The sequence below is a fragment of the Anas acuta genome, chromosome 2 (genome assembly GCF_963932015.1).
Source record: "Anas acuta chromosome 2, bAnaAcu1.1, whole genome shotgun sequence".
Taxonomy (NCBI): domain Eukaryota; kingdom Metazoa; phylum Chordata; class Aves; order Anseriformes; family Anatidae; genus Anas; species Anas acuta.
Window position 1 is genome coordinate 145,647,379 of NC_088980.1, and position 20,904 is coordinate 145,668,282.

Genomic DNA, 20,904 nt, shown 5'->3' on the forward strand with positions numbered 1-20,904 from the left:
TAGGAATGAACTCCTAATTAAACTTTATTTTGCCATAACTAAAACTACACATATGTAGTAATCATTCCTCTGATGATGCACAGAACACCTTAAGCTGCCATGATTTGACCATAGATTCCCTTAATTTAGTCTGTTACAAAGTTATCGTAAACTCTCTTTTTGGTTAGGTTAATCTCTCTTTTTTGTTTTGGTTAGGATAGAGTTAATTTTCCTCCTAGTAGCTGGTATGGCACTGTGTTTTGGATTTAGGATGAGAATAACATTGATAACACACTGATGTTTTAGTTGTTGCACAGCAGTGCTTACACTAAGTCAAGGACTTTTCAGCTTCTCAAACTGCCCCACCAGTGAGGAGTCTGGGGGTGCATGAGGAGCTGGGAGGGAACAGAATGAGGACATCTGACCCAGACTAGCCAAAGGGGTATTCCATATCATCTGACGTCATGCAGAACTATTAATATGGGGGGGGTGGGGAGAGGGAGGAGGGGGCAGCCAGGGCGGGGGCACCAGCCGCTCACGGACAGGCTGGGCATCAGTCAGCAGGTGGTGAGCAATTTCATTGTGCATCACTTGTTTTCTCCTTCTTTCTCCTTCTCCTTCTCCTTCTCCTTCTCCTTCTCCTTCTCCTTCTCCTTCTCCTTCTCCTTCTCCTTCTCCTTCTCCTTCTCCTTCTCCTTCTCCTTCTCCTTCTCCTTCTCCTTCTCCTTCTCCTTCTCCTTCTCCTTCTCCTTCTCCTTCTCTCCCACTAAACCATCTTTATATCAACACACATTTTTTTCCCAGTTTCCCCATCCCACTGGGAGGATAAGGTGAGCAAAATGGCTGTGTGGTGCATAGCTGCCAGCTGGGTTAAAGCACAGAAATGGGAATGGAAATATTGAGTTTCCAAATAAATCTAGTTTTATACAGAGCTTTGCTTTACCGGTATCATGCTGTATTAATAGCAGTAAACATAAAAAGTTGTCTTTATTAATGCTATTTATACTTAATGCTAACTTTTTGGTAATAAATGCATATATCAATAATTACAGACATTAAATAGAGTTAAAGAGAAGTAAGCATCACATGGCATCATCTCTACAAACATCATTGCAGAGTCCTGATAATGAACAACACAGCACCCTATAATCATACTTTTGGGATCTAGTTACTGCCTTGCAACAACTACAATCATATGGTGTATTACTGACAGCTGAGATATAATCCCCTGTAGTTTTATTAACTACAGTGCCAAGGCTTAATGATGAGTAAAATGTCATGACCTGCTCAAACTGTGTATGAATAGTTAAACCTTTCCTCCAGAATTTCTTTTAGACTTGTTTTCCTTTTGGGGCCATAAAACTCGTTGTGATTTTATTTGTCAACTCTTTCAAGGGTTGAAGGATGTCTTTAATCAATTATCGAGTGCTCCATTCTCCTTCAACTAGAACTTCATATGCTATCATTGCTGGTTATTATTGTTCTTAGAAACAATCTGATACCAGAAAGATATTACATACTAACATACAAGAAAGTCTGTTTGATTAGCGGCTAACTGCATCACATTAAATAAATAAATAAATAAATAAATAAATAAATAATCAAAGTAATTGTAATTCATGCACCAAGCCCTTTATTCTATAATACTTATTAATAAAAACATTTAAATTGCTGTTTCTCAAGGAATTGAAACTAGAGGTACAATTGTGATTAGGTTTCCAACTTTTTTTTTTGATGTTTATGTTACCCATTTGCTTGATATCCATTGTTTTTATCTTTTCTTTATTCATGCAGATAAGTGTTATATTTTAATTTAAATATTCAGTTGGTAGATCTAGGGAAATATTCTAATACAATACATATTGAACAATAACAACCAAAATTACCACATTCTCTTTAGTCAATTTGTCTTAATACAGAGACTTTTTGTAATTACTTTGTTGCAGCTTGTAAGACAATTTTTCTTCAGTAGAGTGGGATGTTCAATGTTGCTACTGTTTTTATGTACCATTCTTCTCTGAAGAAACACAACTCATCCCTTTGATGTGATAATATTATGGAAATACTTGTTATAGGAACAGTGATTAAGTTTTGGTTTCAAAACAGATATCCATGTCCTCTAATCTAAAACATCTTCCTTCAGGCTCAGCTGCTTCCAGGTTCACCCATAATATGACCCCACTCATGACATTACTTAACCCTCAAATGTTTCAACTATAAACTGCTTACAGATTAGTAGAACTTAATTAGTCATTCTGTTTCAAGCATTTTGGGTATGTGAGTTTGTTTTTGCTACTGAATTCATAGCAAAAATTTATTCGTTAGCACAGACCTAGTTTACAGCAAGGTAGACATCACTGCAGCCTTTACAGTCTGTGCTATGAAAGCCCTTCAACTACATTTCTATGGCTCAAAGTCTTGACCAAAACATTTATATTGGGATATTATTGGATAATCCAGGCAATTTTTTCCTTGTCATCACACTGAATGGGTGGGGTGGAATATAATTTTTTTTTGGGTGTGTACAGCTGCTTTGTTTACAAAGCTGCTTTGTCTGCCCCATGGTGAGAAGTGTATCCATTTGTATTCTGATGTATTAATTCTGTTTTTACACCAGGATGAATGAGAATAGAGTTTGGATGCATGACTGCTAGCAGTTCAGTGTATACAGACATCATCCAAGCCCCACTGACAGAACCGTACAGACTTCTACTAACAGTCAAGAAGTTTGGATCAGATCCTTTATTCTCTGAGCTATTACATGTTATCTTCTTTCCAACTCCTGGGCCCCAGTTTACGTATGATGATTCTTGATTTGTGGATAGTGAGAGTCTCATTGTTTTCCACCTCTCACACTTTTTCTCAGCCCGGTTGATTTCCCTAGAAGAATTAATTCCAGCTTTGTTCTATAAATGCTAGTCGCTTTCCTTAGTCACTCTAGGCATTGTGCCAATGAATTCAGACTAAACAGAGGATATTAATTTTACTTTAGCATATATTTATTGCACAAAAGCTGTGATGCACAAGGGTTTAGTTCCAAGAATTACAATAAAACAGTTGTGTAAGCCTTCAAATTTGAATGTCAGTGATAACTAGCAGAGGGAATTAGAGACACTTAAGAGGAAGCCTTCTCAGATTTTCTTTTTTTTAATGACTAAACACCATAAGAAAGTGGGTTGTGAAGTATGACTCACCTGAAGAAGTAGATGATATCAAATTTACCTTGGGCTACTAACTTTTGTTATTCTGCATACTTGTGGTTTCCAGGTGTGGATTGTAGGAAGGTGTTTAACTCTGTCGGAAGAGTGCTTGAGGTATTCTGTAAAAGAGAGAGGGAAGGGACCAGCTGTTTGAATTGAATGTTACCAAGGCGTTTGTTTAAATACAGTTATGATATTGAGAAAAGTGAAGCAGACCTTTTACAGATTGTGGAAACAGGCTCATGTAGCTGGCAAATTTACACTACCTGAGAAAATGGGATGTCTGCTAATGTTTACTAGGAACAGACAGTCATATCAGTAGGTACAATTTGCTAAGTTAGTCTGTGTGGTATATGCTCCACTTCATTTTGGGAATAATAGGGACTTTACTCAGGTGTAACTTCAGTATCTGTAGCTCAGCTAACAAATATTTTCTTAAAGCATACAGCTTAACCATTTGACCACTGTTTTCTCTTGAACAGGGGCAGGAAAATACTTACCTGAACAAAAGGAGGTCTTGCACCTCGTATTTGTGGAACTGATTGGATTTCCTTAATGTCTTTATTGTTGTAGCTCAGCAGAAGCTGCTCAGATTTTGTCTCTAGCAAGTATATGAGAAATGCAGTCCTAGGTACCTACATGTCTTTCGAAGTGTTATCAGGTGATTAACAGCACAAAGAAATAACAAACCTCAGCCCAAAAGGCGTCACAGGAGTGAATGAGTTAACCACTTACTGAAATGATGAGGCTGATGGCTAGAGAAACCAACTCAATCCAGTTTAAAGATTTTTATCTAAACTAAAACTGTTAAAAGGGGATTCACTTCCTTGAAGATGAAATACTCATGTCCAAGATGTTACTCTCTAGGCCTGCAAAGACACATCTGTTGATGCATTTGGGAAACAGTTCTGGCTTAACTGACCAGCTGTACAGGAAATATATGTAGGGATCTTTCTTGAGAAAATTTGTGCCATGTGTAAGGCTGACTAATAACAAGGAAAAAAACTAAAGCTTTTCAGCCTTGAGCTTTCACCACTGGCACAATGTTCAGAGAAACCAGTCTACTGGGAGCTGGGTGAGTTTGTGTAGGGAGGTGAGAGGGGAAAGTAACAAGCTCATTCAGTAGTCATCTAAAGATGCTTTATGGAAGCACAAAGGAGAAAGGTTTCTTTCTGCAGCCTGCTACAGCTAGGATGAACTAAGCATCACCCAGGTGGTGAGGGTAAACCTGTCCTGCACAGACAAGGATTCACAAGCAGTCAGGATGCTTGGTTCATCCTACACCTGGCCATGCTGCCAAGCAGCAGTGCATAGAGTCCCCATCTGCCTGGAAACACTGCTGCTGCTGGCAGGGACCCTGGGTCTTGGCATCGGGAACTAAAGTGACACCTCCAAAAAGTGCAGACCACAATCCTTTGGGGACAAGGTATAGAGGCCCATGAGTTAACTGCTTAGATTTTCCAGTAATAATGTCAGCTGGATATTTAAACGCAAAATATCAGAAATAAGGAAGAAGAGATGAGGTGGGAAGGTCCTTTCCTCACCCTTTTCCACACAACTCAGTGGTCTTTTCCTCTTTACGTTTCCCATCTCCAAGAACCCTTCTACTTCCCTTGTTTTTTATACCAGGTTCTTGCCTCAACATCCAGACATTTTTCATTTAACAGTCTCCTGTCTGGTCACCCCCAGTTCGTTGCTAATCTCCACCCATATGCAGTGTTCTTATGAGCCCACGTCCACGTAGGCATGTTTCACTCATTGCAGGAACTGCTTCATTAATTTGTCTGAACATTTTGCCCTTTCTGAGGAGGCATAACGCCATGTGAGTCAGTCCTGCAGAAATAAGTCTTGTCAAATCTTTGCTTTGCTTGCTTGGTGAGAGATTGGTGGGTTTATTAAAAATATAAGATTAGAACATGGAGAATCTTGGTTGTCTGTGGATAATGATGTAATGTATGCAGCTGTCTGGCTTACTCTGGGGCAGATTTAAGGGAGATCTGTTATGGCAGTACAGCCCATATTCTGGAAATGGTAAGCCAGAGAGAAATGAAGGTTTTTGCTTGCCTCATTTTGACACAGTTGATTTCTACTTCATGCTCCAACGTTCATGGACCTGCTGTGGCCTCTTTTCAGCTCTGTCCTTGCAACAGAGCTTCCAATGCTTTTTCTTTTCATGAGCTGCACTTAATATACCAGGCCCCAGAGACGGATTATAGGGTTCAACCACCACTTGTGAACCTGTGCTAAGAGCCTTCAAGACGATATATATTGCCTTTTGCCATGGGGTCTTCTCTTTGTCCTGACTCAATGAACAGAATAATTTTCTGTTACCATCTGTTATTCTGTTACCATTCTGTTATCACAATACCATCCCATCTCTTTTTGTAAGAGAAGCATGGGAAGTAAATCTATTTCCCCATAGCTTCAGTCATATATCCACCACTTTTTGGGCAGTGGATATTCCTCTTCAGCACATTTGTGAGAGCAGCTTGGTGCTGAATTTTCATCAATCTTTTTCAATCCCAGATTTCCCATCCCTGCAATTAACATGTAATGGAGTAGACCATAGCTCACCTAACCCAAATAGATTTTAGCAACACATTGGTACAATTACAGTAGTTACCACAGGTTGTCTATGGTGTTACCACATCAGTTTTGTACTGACACAGGGAGCTGTGTACTGCATTCAAGTGTTCTGGTTCACCAGGACGTTGCTACAAACCCTGCACTGAGACAAGTTACAGTATCAGTGGTGTCACACTGCGGTGATAGAGCTCAAGAACAACTTCTATATTTTAAGCTCCACTTGGTAGTTTTTTACAAAGTTGAATGACCTTACTTATGATGATCTCTATTTATCATCATCTAAGTTTTCAGAACAAACTCCTGCATCTCTACAGAATCCCACTGGAGTGAGTGGGACTCCGTGAAATCAGAAGGTTGTGGGCAACCAGCTCAAGTGTTACACCTGAGGGAATGCCAGGCTGAGTACCAAGGTTGTCCAGAAATACATAGATGTCACCCAAGCATATACTGGGTGGTTCCTGGTCTGAGTGACAAAGCAAAGGACAACCAAAGACCTCACATCTCTTTGTAGAAGCTCTTAGAGTTTGTGGATGAGGATTCAGACCCAGGTGTGGGCTAGCTGGCACTAATTAGCTGCTAATTCATAACAAGGCTTTTGTGAGAGCTATATGCTTATAGAAATCATTTCAGCTCACTACTCTGAGAGGAGAATCGGAGGTGGAGAGTGTATGAATGCTTCTGAAAAATACACTCTGATGATAGTAAGGTAAATGGAAGCTGATAGAATAGGTATGTTGAAGTGTGTCTGAATTTGGTGGATTCTTTAACCAGAATGACATTTTTTTTTCCCCAGCCAAAATAGGAAAAAGTCCATTCTTTAAGAATACCATTTGAAAAGAAGAAAAAATATAGAAAAATAAGAAAGCATCTGCTGTCAGCACTGATTCTTATGGCCATTTCCCTTAGTCAAACACAATTTTCTGGCACACTGATTTGATACAAATGTTTTGAACAGCTTTCATTCTTATTCCTTGAGCAAACATGACAGAAAATCAGTCCTAATTTGTGTTCGGTCCCACTATGTTTCTCAGTTGTGTCAAAATGCAAGAGCTGTAGAACACCTGGCAATATTTAGCAACCGCCATCCTTATGCTCTGCTTTTGGCAGAGGAAAGGATTTTTTCTTACTCAATCACAGCTAGGTCTGTAACTAACATTTAAATGTTTGTTCTACTCCTGCCATCACATTGACATTGCCCTGAATATTCTGCAATGATGGGTGGAGGCATAATACCCTGGAATTGGTCTTGGAAAGCAAGTATCATTTGTTGTTTTTTTTTTTTTTTTTTTTTTTTTTTTGTTCCCTGGCTTCATTAGTATTATAATAATAGGAATAATAGCTGTCCTAAGCAAAGGTAACATATTAATATACAGCAAGAGTGTTGTGAACTCAAAAAAAATCCTTCTCATGTCAACGTCAAAGCTCTTTGCGTTGATGGAAATGTGATCTGTCAACAAATGCAGTAATTATTTTGCATGAGTTAATTGTTACAACTTTTTTTTTCCTTATGGAGGGGAAAAGGTGAGGGGAACAAGTCTCAAGGATTTATGGCACAAAGCACGGCATGTAGACTCTCCCATTGACCTTGTAAAAACAGTCAGCAAAAGAAACAGATGCAAATAACCATACAGCCATGTCGGGTTCATTATCACCCCATGTGCCACTTCTGTCATCACATTCACCAGGCTGAGAATGAATACCGTGACAGAGGAAAGTGATACCTTGAATCACAAGATATGAGATGTCAATGTGCAAAAGTAACTTCTACTCTTCTAGTAGTATGAGCATTGCTGTGCGCAGAGTAGAACCAGGCCATTTAAAACACTTTGGAGCTAATGAAAAACATGGGTTTCCTTAACAGATTATTCCTAAGAACAAGAGGCTAATTGTATCTGCTGTGCTTGCAATGGGGAAAATATGGAAGTGGTTGAGAGGAGCGATCCTTGTGAACATAGCGTGACTTGTAAAAGAGAGCAGGGTGCTTTGCCTTTATTCATTGGATTGTGCCAGCTCATTACTGAGGGCAGCAAGATGCCTTAGTTCTGGTCTTCAGTGAAAGTGATGCAAAGGCCTGACTCATAAAAATGTGTCAATATTTTCCAAAACAGATTAGTGTTCTATTCTGTATTTCTAGGAGACAACAAAATGGAAAGAAAAAGGGATGGGTAGGTAAATAATCTGCTATATGGATAGAGGATATTTCACTGATGTTTTTCTTATATCATGACAGCTCTTCTGCAGCTTTTCACAGATGGCAGAGCTTTTCTATGGAGAGAAAATAAAAAAAAAAAAAAAAAGCAATATTAATTTTACAGGGACTTAGACATTTGAAACTCCTTCTGTAATCATGGGTATGATTGGCTCTAAAGCAATCCTGATAGGCATAGCCTTAGTTAAACACTGAGATAAAGAAGTCAGAGTATCCAGAGTGCTGGACTTTTACTACTGCTATGACACTTCAGTGCCAGCATCAGGCCAGTGTGAGGGAGTTTGACACTGGTCTGTTATTTACTCTGGACTTAATTTCTGGATTTCAAGTTTTTGGTGGCATTTGTCCAGATTCCTAAGTACAGAAATATAGTAAAATAAAGAAGGAGACAAACTTGGAATTGGAAAGGGAATCTCTGGCACTATTTGAAACATATACAAAAGCACGAGGTTTGGCTAACCTTGCTCAGATGCTGTTGCACAATTGTGTATGTCAGAGATAAGTAATTGGTCCTCATACAGATTCCACTCTCTTGGTGGTCTTGAGAAAAACATGTATTGTTAAGTCACAGTAGTTTTTAATACAAAGGAATAAATGTCTGGTTATTTAGTTAATGCTACTGTAACTCATTTTCAACTTGAACAAATGCTGGCAGACACAGTCAAGTTTCTTGCAGATCTTGATTACGTCTGTCAGCTGTGGAGTCATAATATCACAATCACAATGCAGTAAGTGATTTCCAGTCTTAAATATCACTTCCCTTTCTCCTTAGGAATGGAACAACTTAAAATGCAAGTAGAGAAGTGTAGAGAAGTGTTGTTACTTCCCCTTTATACAAAAGTAGCTGAAGGACCAAAGATTCAAGTCAACATCTTTGATAATGGTTAGTTAACTACATGCTTCAAAGTTTTGAGTAAGTTTTTCAAGGTCACACCAAAGTCTCTGGTAGACTGGAGAACTGAACCCTGGCACCTAAGCTCATGTCCATTGGATGATGGCACTCTTTCCATTAATATCTTGATGTTCCCAGTAGGCTGTATCTTTTTAGTACTTCTTTTTCCATTCTTTCATAGAGAGTATTACCAAAGCTGCAGCGTCAGCTTCTCTTTAGAAGAAATTAATGCAATAATTTAGAAGTAATTAATGCAAAAAATGTTTTATTGAGGGATCCATGAATGTAAACTCTTTTATAGCTCTCACGGTTGTTTTTGCCTGATTCTTCATTATCCATTATGAAAGCTGCAGTAAGTAGAGTATGCTACTGACCAACCACTTTGCTATCCTGTTGTATCCTGGTGTTATATAAAAACAGAAGTTATATCAGAAATGGAAAGTATTCAATTTCTTGTTGGTGCAAGTCTATGATAACATTTTCAGTTTGACAGTAGACAGGTCACCATGGACACCGGCATGCTCAACTAAGAAACACAAGTATCTCTACTGGGCAATTCAGATTTTAGAGGGCTGAAATGCCATCTAAAGTCACTTGCTCCATTCCTATACAGAGGAGTCTCAAATTTCTAATTTCAGTTGTGAAAGGGTAAATGGGATTAATTCTCCACTTTGAGAAGAGTATATCTGTGAGACATAGATAAACCTTTTCTTCTCCCTTGTTTAAAATTGTGGGTCATCAAATATTACAAATATTCTGCACAAGAGATGTAGAGGTATATGGATTTATTCCTAAGTATTATTTCAAGAGAGCTCATTTTAGTCACCTGAGGACCTACGTTTTACATGTATTTGATTTCCTTGCATGCTTACTACTGAATATTATTCAGAATCAGATTTGCAATTGAATTATTAGAAGACTCAGACTTCTTCAGAAAAAATAAATAAATATGGACATCAAAACTATAGTGGAAAATACTTAACTGTTATAACTTGTCAGAAATTGCTTACTTAGATCAAGGCAAAATACGAAACTATCAGCTGGAAGTGTTGCAACACTAAGTCAGGGGTCATTAACATTCCACAGAGGCTGCTTAAATGGAAGCTGTTTGACAAATTTTAAAATGAATGATAATTAAAGACAGTGGGACCAACAACAAATGAAAGAAGAGAAAAAGAAGGAAGATGCAATAGAGCCCCAGAAGATCAATGTCCATATTAACATGGAGCAGATTCTACTATGTTCAAATTCATAGGGTGAAATAATCAGTGTTGAGGATCTGACACCTACACTGTTTCCCATAGCACCCATACAAATCAGAGCAGATTACTCCACGAGGGCCTCTTCTAGTCCTGTTCCATCTGAATGGGATTTGGGAAACAATCTGAGGATGCTGTACAACAGGAACCAAAGTGCACTAAGAGACAAAGATGGGATTTGCTTCAAAAGTATAAATATGTTACAATGTGAAATGCTAATGTACATGCACCATGTGAGATGTAGGCCTGCAATATCAAATGATCTTAAGGGGAAGTAACTTCCGTGTTTTATGTCAGCAGTCTGACACCAGCTTTATGAAGAAATTAGAAGAACAAGTCTGCTCTGTTTCAGAGATATCCAGCAACGGTAAAGCTGTACTCTTTCTAAGTCTTTACCATAGAGAGAACACACACCAGTGAATTTTAAAAATATCCCAGTGGATCTTCACTAATACCAAATCTATTACTGAGCACAGGCACTGATTTTGCTTAAAGCACACAATTGTCTAGGGAATTTGCAAAGGAAAACATCAGATGTGGATAAAAATTGAATATTTTTATTTGGAAGGATCTTATTTTTGGTATCCTTTGCCTAGGCAAAACAAGGCAAGGTAGATGAGAAAGAGCTACACTTAAATCTGTTGGAATCACTATTCTCCAGTTAAAACATCTCTTAAAAAAAAAAAAAAAGTTCAATTTTTTTTTCTTTTTTTTCTTTTTTTGAACCTTCAGTGTTTAATGCTCACTGTGACCTCTAATGCTGGAATACAGCTGGGACATGAGAACCACAGTACTGCTGTCAGTAGTACATGAGCTGTTATGGAGAAGGGAACAGAGGTTGCTCAAACTCTGCCAACAAATATAGCACAAGGTTTCTACTTGTGTGTGCCAGGATTTACTTCCCACAGCACAGAATCCTTGCAAGCAGATTAGGAAGGGACCTTGAGAGGTTATATAGTTCACACACCTCCCTTTCTTTCCCAACCCTGACTTGATGCTTTGTTGTTTTTTTTTCCACCTCAGCAATGGAGAAGGTACCAGAGTGTCCTGGGTTGCACAACCTTTGCCACAGTGAAACAGGCTGCAGCTCGGTGCTTAATAAAGCTAGGCTCCCAGTTCTTCTGATGAAGGATAACTCCATTTTGTATGCAACTGATGGATCCTTGCTAATCTGCCATTTTAAGCAGGCAGCTGAAGTAAATGCACAGAAAAGGTCTCCAGACCAAGAACTAATTGGCCTTAAATACTTCCAGGGATGGGGCATCCACAGCTTCTCTGGGCAACCTGTTCCAGTGCTTCCCCACCCTCAGAGTGAATAATTTCTTCCTTATTTCTAAACCTGCCCTCTTTTATTTTTAAACCATTAACCCGTGTCCTATCCCTACACCGCCTGAAAAAAAATCCCTCCCTACCTTTCCTGTAGACCCCGTTTAGGTACTGGTAGGCTGCTGTAAGGTCTCCCCAGAGCCTTCTCTTCTCCAGGCTGAACAATCCCAGCTCTCTCACCCTGTCTTTGTAGGACAGCTGCTCCAGCCCCTTGATCATCTTCATGGGCCTCCTCTGGACTTGTTCTAATACTTCTGTGTCTTTCCTGTGCTGGGGGCCCCAGAGCTGAATGCAGTACTCCAGGTGGCATCTCATGAGAGCAGAGTAGACAGGGAGAATCACCTCTCTTGACCTGCTGGACGTAATTCTTTTGGTGCAACACAGGATACAGCTGGCTTTCTGGGCTGCAAGCACACATTGCTGGTTTATGTTGAGCTTCTCATCAACCAACACCCCCCAGGTCCTTATCAACAGGACTGCTTTCAATCCATTCTCTGTCCAGACTGTGTTTGTGCTTGGGATGGCCCTGACTCAGGTGAAGGCCTTGCACTTGGCCTTGTTGAACATCTAGAGGTTCAAACAGGCCCACCTCTCAAGCCTGTCCAGGTGCTTCTGCATGGCATCCTTTCCCTTCAGTGTGTTGACCTCACCACACAACTTGGTGTCATCAGCAAACTTGCTGAGGATGCACCCAATTTCACTGTCCATGTCACCACAAAGATGGCAAACAGTGCTGGACCCAATCACGATCCTCAAGGAACATCACTTGTTACCATCTGGACATTGAACCATTGACCACAACTCTTGAGTGCAACCATCCAGCCAATTCCTTATCCACTGAGGGGTTCATCCATCACATTCATGTCCTGCCAATTTAGAGAGAAGGATATAATGGAGGACAGTGTCAAATGCTTTGCAAAAAGACAAGTAGATGATGTCAATGGCTCTTCCCCTATCCACCAATGCTGTAACTCTGTCATAGAAGGCAACCAGATTTGTCAGGCATGATCTGCCTTTAGTGAAGTCATGTTGGCTGTCACCAATCACCTCTTTATTTTCTATGTGCCTTAGCATAGTTTCCAGGAGAATCTGCTCCATGATCTTGCCAGGCACAGAGGTGGGACTGACTGGCCTGTAGTTTGCCGGTTCCTTCTTTTTTGCTGTTTTGAAAACTGAGGTTATGTTTCCCTTATTCCAGTTAGTGGGAACTTCATTAGACTGACACGACTTCCCAAATATGATGGAGAAAGGCTTAGCAACTTCATCTTCCAGTTTGCCAGTTCCTTTAGGACCCATGAATGTATCTCATCAGGTCCCATGGTACTGTGCATGTTCAAGTTCCTTAGATAGTCTTGAACCTGATCTTCTCCTACAGTGGTTGGTTCTTCATTCTTCCAATCTCTGCCTTTGCCTTCTGGGGCCTGGACCATGTGGCTGGAGCTCTTGCTGGTGAAGACTGAGGCAAAATAGTCATTGAGCACCTCAGCCTTCTCCATATCCTAGGTGACCAGGTCTCTGTTATCTTCCGGATAGGGCACACAATTTCCCTAGTCTTCCTTTTATCACCAATGTACCTATAGAACCCTTTCTTATTGCCCTTGATGTCACTGGCCAAATTTAATTCTAAATTGGCTTTTGCTTTCCTAACCTGAAAAAATTAATATTTTCAGGCAGATCTACAAAGGCAGTCAGGTGTCTGGAGATACACACTTATGAAAGAAGAAAGGTCCACCTAGACTGCTTAGGCAGTTTTATATACTTGTTGCATCTCCATATTTAGTCCCCTAACTGCCTTCATACCACTAGCCCACTCTGGCAGTCTATGAGCTAATATCATTGATGTTTATTGACTGGAAGCGTTTGAATATTCTGTTTGTGTAGAGTTTATTTGAGCAGTACAAATTCCTATTTGGCAGGCAGTTTGGGTTTCCTCTAAAAGGGGCTTGTCTGTATTTGAGAGTTTTGCCACTTTAACTACAGTGGTTTAATTGAAACAGCAACAGAGAAAATACTCGAGGGAATGGGCAGTTATACTAGTAGCAAATTGTTTACATTGGCCTAGCAAATTACAGAACAATATGAACTGTATCAAAATAAAGCAGTTTTCTATCAATGCATTAGTCTAAGCAAGTATTTTATGCATGTAGACTCACTGGCCTCAGGTCTTCTTTCTGATGTAGGCATGTTGGCACAATATAAATGCTATTAAATTTATCAAATTTAATCAGCTCCCCCCCCTCAACTCACCTAGACCTCCACAGTTTGTAGGTCTCAACTCTGTTTAGACCTGCTTGGGGTAGATATAATTTTTAATAGATTCCTTTGGCTCCGTGGGCTGAGAGCAATGCCGTGAATTCACTGTGGTGTAAATGAAGGTATAGTGTGTCTCTTCCTTCTTATCTCAGTTGCTTTGATGGTGTGGGGAAGATAAAGACTATGCTGTTGCTTTTGATGCTTCATGTGAGGAAAGCAAAGAATTAGCACTGCATTACCCAAACCTTTCCCTGCGAATGGGTCTTTCAGTTGCTTTGATTTTATTTTGTTTGTTTGTTTTAGTGTGTTTTGACCTTAGACTAGTCAGATGTCTGGAATAGCTAGAAGATTTCAAAGAAAAAATGGAGAGCAGGTCATACATTTTAAAAACAAGAGTTTGGATTTCTGATGTGCAGTGAACGAGCCTCTCTCTGTGCTAGCATCACCCTCTGAAGACCTGAGGTCAGGAAGAAGGTGTCTGGAAAATCAGATTACAAACACAGGGCAAGAGCTGATGCTGCCTGAGCAGCTTATTGGGCAGGGTGTAAAATGAGGCCATGTTCATCTTGCAGATGGTTTAGCAGCTTCCAGCAGAGTTGGCCAGGCCTTGGAAGATCTCTCTACAGGTATTAAATTCTCCCCATGCTCTCCCTAGAGAGCCAGATAGAGTGGAGCCGGGGCTCACAGCACTGGGAATTTCCCTAGGCATTGGCTCTCAGAGTCTATGTGTTGTTCTGCTCTGCCAGACGATATCTAAATCTGTTAAAAAGTCAGTCTCACCTTCTCCTTGATGCCTAGATCCTTTCTTCCAAAGAGCTGTTGGCTCCTAAACCACTTACTGTCTTCAGCAGTGCGCATCCATCACCTCCTGCTATGCTGAAGACTCCACATTTGTTTACAAAATGTTCAAACAAAAAGGAATTTGGGAGCTGGCCTGAAATCTCTTCTTTGTGTCCTTTGCCTGCAGACCTGTACTTCTCTCTTTAGATTGCAGAAAGCTTTACAGCTCCATTTCTCCTTCCCTCCTCCCTGCCTCCCCCTCCCCCCCAAACACACACTTCCGTTCATTCTTTATCTAACTCCTTGCTCTTTCCTTAGATAACTACAGTTCCATACCTAGAATCACAAGCTGAGGTTTTTCTTACTTTTATCTTCTGTGCACCACACAAGTTCACCAAACAATAAATTCTCCTTAAAATTTGCTCTACTCATAGCATAGGATGTTTTTTATTCCACCAGTTGTATTTGACATGTAGAGCCTGTAGATGTGATTTCAGATTAAAAAAAAAAAAAAAAAAAAAAAAAAAAGCAACATGAATATGAATTGTGATGTTATTTGATAGGGAAATCTGAAAAACAATTGCGGAAAATAAACTAAGAATACTAAATTGAGGATGCTAAACTAAGATCAGACCAAGACTTCAGTCAAATATCACCAGAAGGACTGGAATGGAATTGCATTTCACAATATAAGCAAAGATGCACAGGCAAAAGGTAAATCTGCAAATTAGCAATATGTGAGTCTGTTTTCTGATAGGATTCATTAGGGGGTTAAGACTTACAAGTAACAGAGTGCTAGAAAGGTGTTTTGCTGCTGACAATTTGGTCAGGGATGTAGCATCAGGTAGAGTTGTCAAATAAAACTTAAATCAAGAACTTTGTTCTACAACTGCTAGGAATATTAACTTTCTTGGAGTACTTGTTTCTATTGTATAGCCACATGAAAACTTTTGCTGCTTTGAAATATGAAGGTCCCCCCTCTGTAGACTGCAGAATTTATATCACCTCTTTCTTGGTGTTGACAAAGAGGAGCTCATCCTGCAGTCCTGACGCAGTGCAAATTGCTGTTGCTCATTGCTCTTTCCTTGGCTCTTACCTCAGTGACCAGTATTGCATGAGGGCAGCACAGCATGATTAATCCTGCAGCTACCAAATTCTTCTTCTCTCATGTCCACAGTGGCAAATCATTATCAGAACAAGACATGGAGCCAGACTCTTCAGCTGGGGTAGTTTTATGGCTGAGAGGAGATGTTGCTGTGTGGGTGGCCTGGACTCAGCTCTGTATGCTGCTGTGTGGAGGAGTCAGAGATGAAGTCCACTCTTGCTACTCCACTGGCAAGTAAAATATTCTGCGGACTTCAGAGAACTCTGTTGACACAGGGAGGCAAGAGTAGAAGATCTGTCCCTTTGCTGGGAGTTGCTCCTCATCTGAGTTTCAGCCCTCTGTGGAGCTTGGAGCACAGCCAACCCCTCTGTAGCCCTTGGGAGTGAGCAGATAGAAAAATCCATTTTATCCTGCCACCCCAACTGTCTCCTGTGATGAACTTCTGTCTATCTCTCAATTTAAATCCTTCTCCTCCCGCTCCTGGCCCCCCTTCCCATCCCAACCTCAGCCTCTCCCCTGTTGTCCTCCTCTCCTCTTTCCCCAGGGTGCCCAGCTCTGCCTGCAGGCCTACTCCCCATCTCCACAGTGGCTGATGTCCTCAGCACTGAGTGGTGACTGACAGCCACTGTTTGATATCCCTGTTGCCACATACCACATTTCCATATTGTGAGGAAGCCTGCCAAAGTCCTGTTCCTCCTATAGCAAATTGAGAGCTATCACCAGCTGGTAACAACTTGCAGACACAACTTGCTGACTGGTAAATATTCCTGACAGCAGCAAGAAATCTCAGATTATCAATCCTTGATATCATGAAAACTTTAAATCAAATCCGTTCCAGCATCTGGTTACTGATCAAAGGAAACCCCTACAAAAAGAAAGAGAGAGAGAGAGAAAGAAAGAAAGAGAAAGGAAAGGGGGGGGGGGGGGGAGGGGGGGGAAGGCTTAATTATTTCCTGATAGGCTTAATAACCTGGAATTAAGGAGAGCATTTATATTGAGTAGGAAAACTGTCTCATGACCACCCATAAATTATTAATCAAAGATCCTTTTCAAAGCAAGCTACAGCGACTACCAAAATGTTCCCACCAAGGCAGAGACAGTGTACCAGCACCCACTTCACAGCCCTGAGCAAACGGGGGGTTCATCATATTCCAGTTTTGCACAGCAGAAGAGACTAAAGCTCTAAGTTTGTGAATAATTTCCAAACCTCCTGCTTTATATATATGTATATAATATGCTTATATGTAAACTGTGACAAGGAAGGGTCAGGCTGGGTGTTAGGAAAAGTTTCTGCACTGAGGGGGTGGTTGGGCACTGGGACAAGCTCCTCAGGGCAGTGGAGTTCAAGAAGCCTTTGGACAACATTGTCAGATACAGGGTCTGATTTTTGGGTGGTCCTGTGTGGAGCCAGGAGTTGGACTCAATGATCCTTGTGGGTCCCTTCCAACTTGGGATGTTCTATCATTCCATGGTTCAAAGTGGACTGTGAAGTTCCTGCTGTGCCTAAGGAAGGTAAGATAGAGTATGGAGACTAGACTTCAGGAAATCAGACTTTTACTTATCCAGAAAGTGGATATGTTGCCTAGTCTCGGCTTTCTTCCAGCCCCACCCCCACCACGGCATTCCCCATCCCCTGCTGTCACCCCATTACTTTCCCTCTGAGTAGAACTTGAGGATAAAGATTTTTTCAGTATGGAGAAGAGACAGCTTTGGGGACACTTCACAACACCCTGCCTGTACCAACAAAGAGATTATATTAAAACGGAATCAGGCTTTTGATGATAATACATGGATAGAGCAGAGGTTAGGATTAGAAACCTCCTGAGATCCCTTCCAACTAGAATTAATCTATTCATCCTGTGAAAACATATAAGATTTCTTAAATAACTTTTCGAAAACATTGGTGATCCAATCCTCAGATCTTTCCTGAAGTCACTTCTTAACAGACCATAACTTTCCTGTTGACCAGACTTTCAGCCCTGGTATCTTGTCTAGATCATTTCCATTCCTCACCCTGTTGCAAAGTCCTTTTCCTTTTCAACAATGTTCTCATCAAACTTTTTTTCTAACTGAATACAGTTCTTGAAAAGTGGGAACTTGGATGGATTGTGTTAATACAGGTTAATAAAGTATTATCTATTCACAATAATTAAGTGGTAGTTTACCCTGTAAAACACTGTAGTGTTTTTTAAAACAAAATATTTCACTTTACTATGCTGGTGGCATGATGATACTTAAGAGATATCTGAGAAGGTATTTAAAACAACAATATGTGATGTACTCATGTCTGCTGAGGCCAAAACCACTTAAAACAGACAAGATATTTCACTACTGGAAGTTACAAGTGTTCATATATGGGCTCACATAACAGCCACAGAAATTATTGGGAAGCCACATTACTGACTCCAATAGGGTTTTGATTATGCCTTTAATCCTAGCAACAGGACAAATTTTGGCAGCATTTGCATTGTAGTTTATGCTTTAAGCAGGTGTAGGATGGTGAGAAAATGCATCCCTCCAGTGTAGGACTGCATGCAGGATGTTTGAGAGGACTATATCCCACCTTGTGTGGGTGACATTGCATAATCTGCTGAGCAATGGCTGGCAGCAATGACTGGCAATGACTGGCACTTCTGGCAATTTTCCCCTGAATTCAAGCGATGCTCAAAGTGGGGGCTTACTTCCAGCATTCAGTGTAAAGCAAATCTGGATCCACGTGCCCATCTCAACTGAACCAAACCCAATAAATGTACACTAAAAACTACAGCAGAAAAACTAGGAACTTACCATGGGCTCATAGAATAAGATGTGTATTATATAGATCCATGTGATATAGTTCCAAAGAGATCTATGGAGGTCTCTAGTTCCACCCGCTATTCATGGCATGTCCAGCTGGAGCAAGGCCATGTCCAGGCATGTTTCAGATACCTTGATAGATGGAGACCCTACTCTCTGAGTCCCTGCTCCAGATTTGACTATCCTTGCAGTGAAATTTTGTTTCTTTAATATCTTATTGGAATTTCTTACATTGTAATTCTGTTGTCCGTTGTCTCTTATCCCATCCTTATGTATCTTTGAGAAAACAATGATGTTATCTGCTCTACATGCTCTTACTAGACAGATTTACATTAAGCCACCTCTTCTCCAACCTGAATAAACCCAGCTTTCACAGTCCTTGTACATTGTAAGCTCCAGCCCCCTGACTGTCTTGGTGTCCTCTTCAGTCTGTCAGTGCCTTTTCCTGACCATAATATGTTAGGGAAAATGGAAATGTTGCCTTCCTCTTATCTGCTGCTTTCTTTCCCACACGTGTTAAGAAATATTTGGAAGACTGATAAGGAATTAATGCCATTTTTTTTTTCCTGACTAGAAATGGTTAAGTTAGGACAAAAAGAAAATTAAAATGCTTTCAGTAATTCCATGATGATCCTGATTAGTGCAGAGATCAAGTTATTCTCTGCCTTTGGAATAAACCACGTCCATCAGAGTTCAAGCTTCCAAAAGGTTTCAAATTTTCAAATTTCTCCCCACCAGATTAAAAGTGCTGTGTCAGAGGCAGACTTTAGTGAGATGCTTTGCTCCCTCCATGACTGCTATACTTGGACCTGAAAGGTTGCTGGCTGAATATTGGATATCCCCAGAAATCATACGATTCCAAAGAAAGCAGCCAAACTACAAACCCTTGTGCATTTTCTTTGTCCAAACACCATATAATTTTGGAGGGTTGTGAATCAGGTTCATGGCTGCTTGCAGTTGCCAGTTCTTTGTTGTTTGTTAATGCTGTGTTTGCTTTGCTTCCCTGCAAAGCCATGGAACTCACAAGTAGCCTGGAACAAATGGCTGGGCAAGTGTGAGGAAAATCTGAGACAGAGACTGATTCCCAGATCTGTCAGGTAGTAAGGGAGAGGGAAAGAGGAGATAAAAGCATCTGTGTCACATGAATCCCTTGTTCAAATGACTCTGAGTAGACTAGCATTATTGCTCTCCATTAGTGAAAGAGTTTGCAGTTTCATGCTGATGAGAGGAAGCCTGTGAATTTTAGAGTATTTATATATATATATATATATATATAAAAAGTTTCTAATTTACTTACTGTATAGGTTTTTGTCATTACTAGTTTAGACTAAAACAATGGTGAATTTCTGACGTTTTCAATAGGATGGACTATTATTTAGTCATAAGTGGTGAAATGACCATTGTTTTTTTTTTTTTCCCAAAAAAATCCAAATTAAAAAGTCTATCACTAAGAAAAAACAACAACAACAACAACAACAACAAACAAGCAAAAAAAAACCACAAAACCATTACAATCAATTTTCATGTTAGATTTTCTCATGCAATGGTTCAGCACAGTCCCACCTGAGTGGGTGAGCTGTGACCATATCCAGGGCTTAAATAGCATTACCTTTATGCTAGCTACCTTGTTTAACCTAACACGCATTTGCAACATTTACGTGCAGTAAGGCTGCCTTTTTTGTAACATTTTCTTGAAATTGGTGCATAGAGCAGCCTTGAAATAAGTGTGTTACACCTATGAGGAAGATTCAAGAAATGTGGGCAGGGGAAAAGGGAAAAAGCAGAGGTTTCTGAAGTTGAGGTTCCCTGATTGCTTTCAGGCTGGAGTAACCTTGTGTTTGGGGGTATGCTATGTTCTGTATCCTTGAATAGGTGTCTTGGCCCATGGTCACCTATCTTCCTGATTTTACCTCTCACTCCTGCAGATATTCCAGTGGAGATCCCTCTGTGATTAACCTCAACTCCTTAATTAATTATTAATTAATTATTTAACTAATCCTTGATCATTATGAAGTTATTAGATGTTGAAGCGATATGGTTTAGTGGAGGACTTGTTAGTGTTAGGTCAGAAGTTGGACTCAATGACCCTGAGGTCTCTTCCAGCCTAGATAATTCTGTGATTCTGTGATAGTCCAGCCAAACAAGGCAGAGAGACTGCTCATATGAGTACTTCAGCAGTTCAGCCTGCCGTGATGGAGAGTGCAATGGCCACAGGTCCATTTTTTCAAGGAAGGCAGTGAAGAGGTTGTATGTGCAAGTCAGGCAGATTAAACAAATTGCTATTTCTGCTCTTTGACTGTCTTGGTTGCTAGAGTATGGCTCAACAGCAATGGCAGACTGGATGATTGCTCCTTCTCCTGAGCTCAGAAGGAACAGCACTTAGGTTGTTTATCTGCTGCAGGATCCCAAAGAGAGGAGGTGTTATTGGCTATGTGCCTGAATTTACCCATGGAAAAGTTTAATTAAACAATAATCTGCCTCTTACCTGCCTTCAGATGACACAGAAGCATAGTGGAAAA

At 40.3% G+C, this 20,904-nt stretch overlaps 1 long non-coding RNA gene across 2 annotated transcripts in view; it reads left to right on the plus strand.

The window, feature by feature from the left end:
- Positions 1-481: 481 nt before the first annotated feature.
- The window catches only part of LOC137851443 (uncharacterized), a 29,014-nt gene continuing 8,591 nt past the window's right edge, over positions 482-20,904 (plus strand). Inside the window, exon 1 of one of the 2 annotated variants that reach the window (XR_011093184.1) lies at positions 482-543. This is a non-coding gene — a long non-coding RNA (uncharacterized lncRNA). The other variant, XR_011093183.1, reaches the window with a different exon arrangement.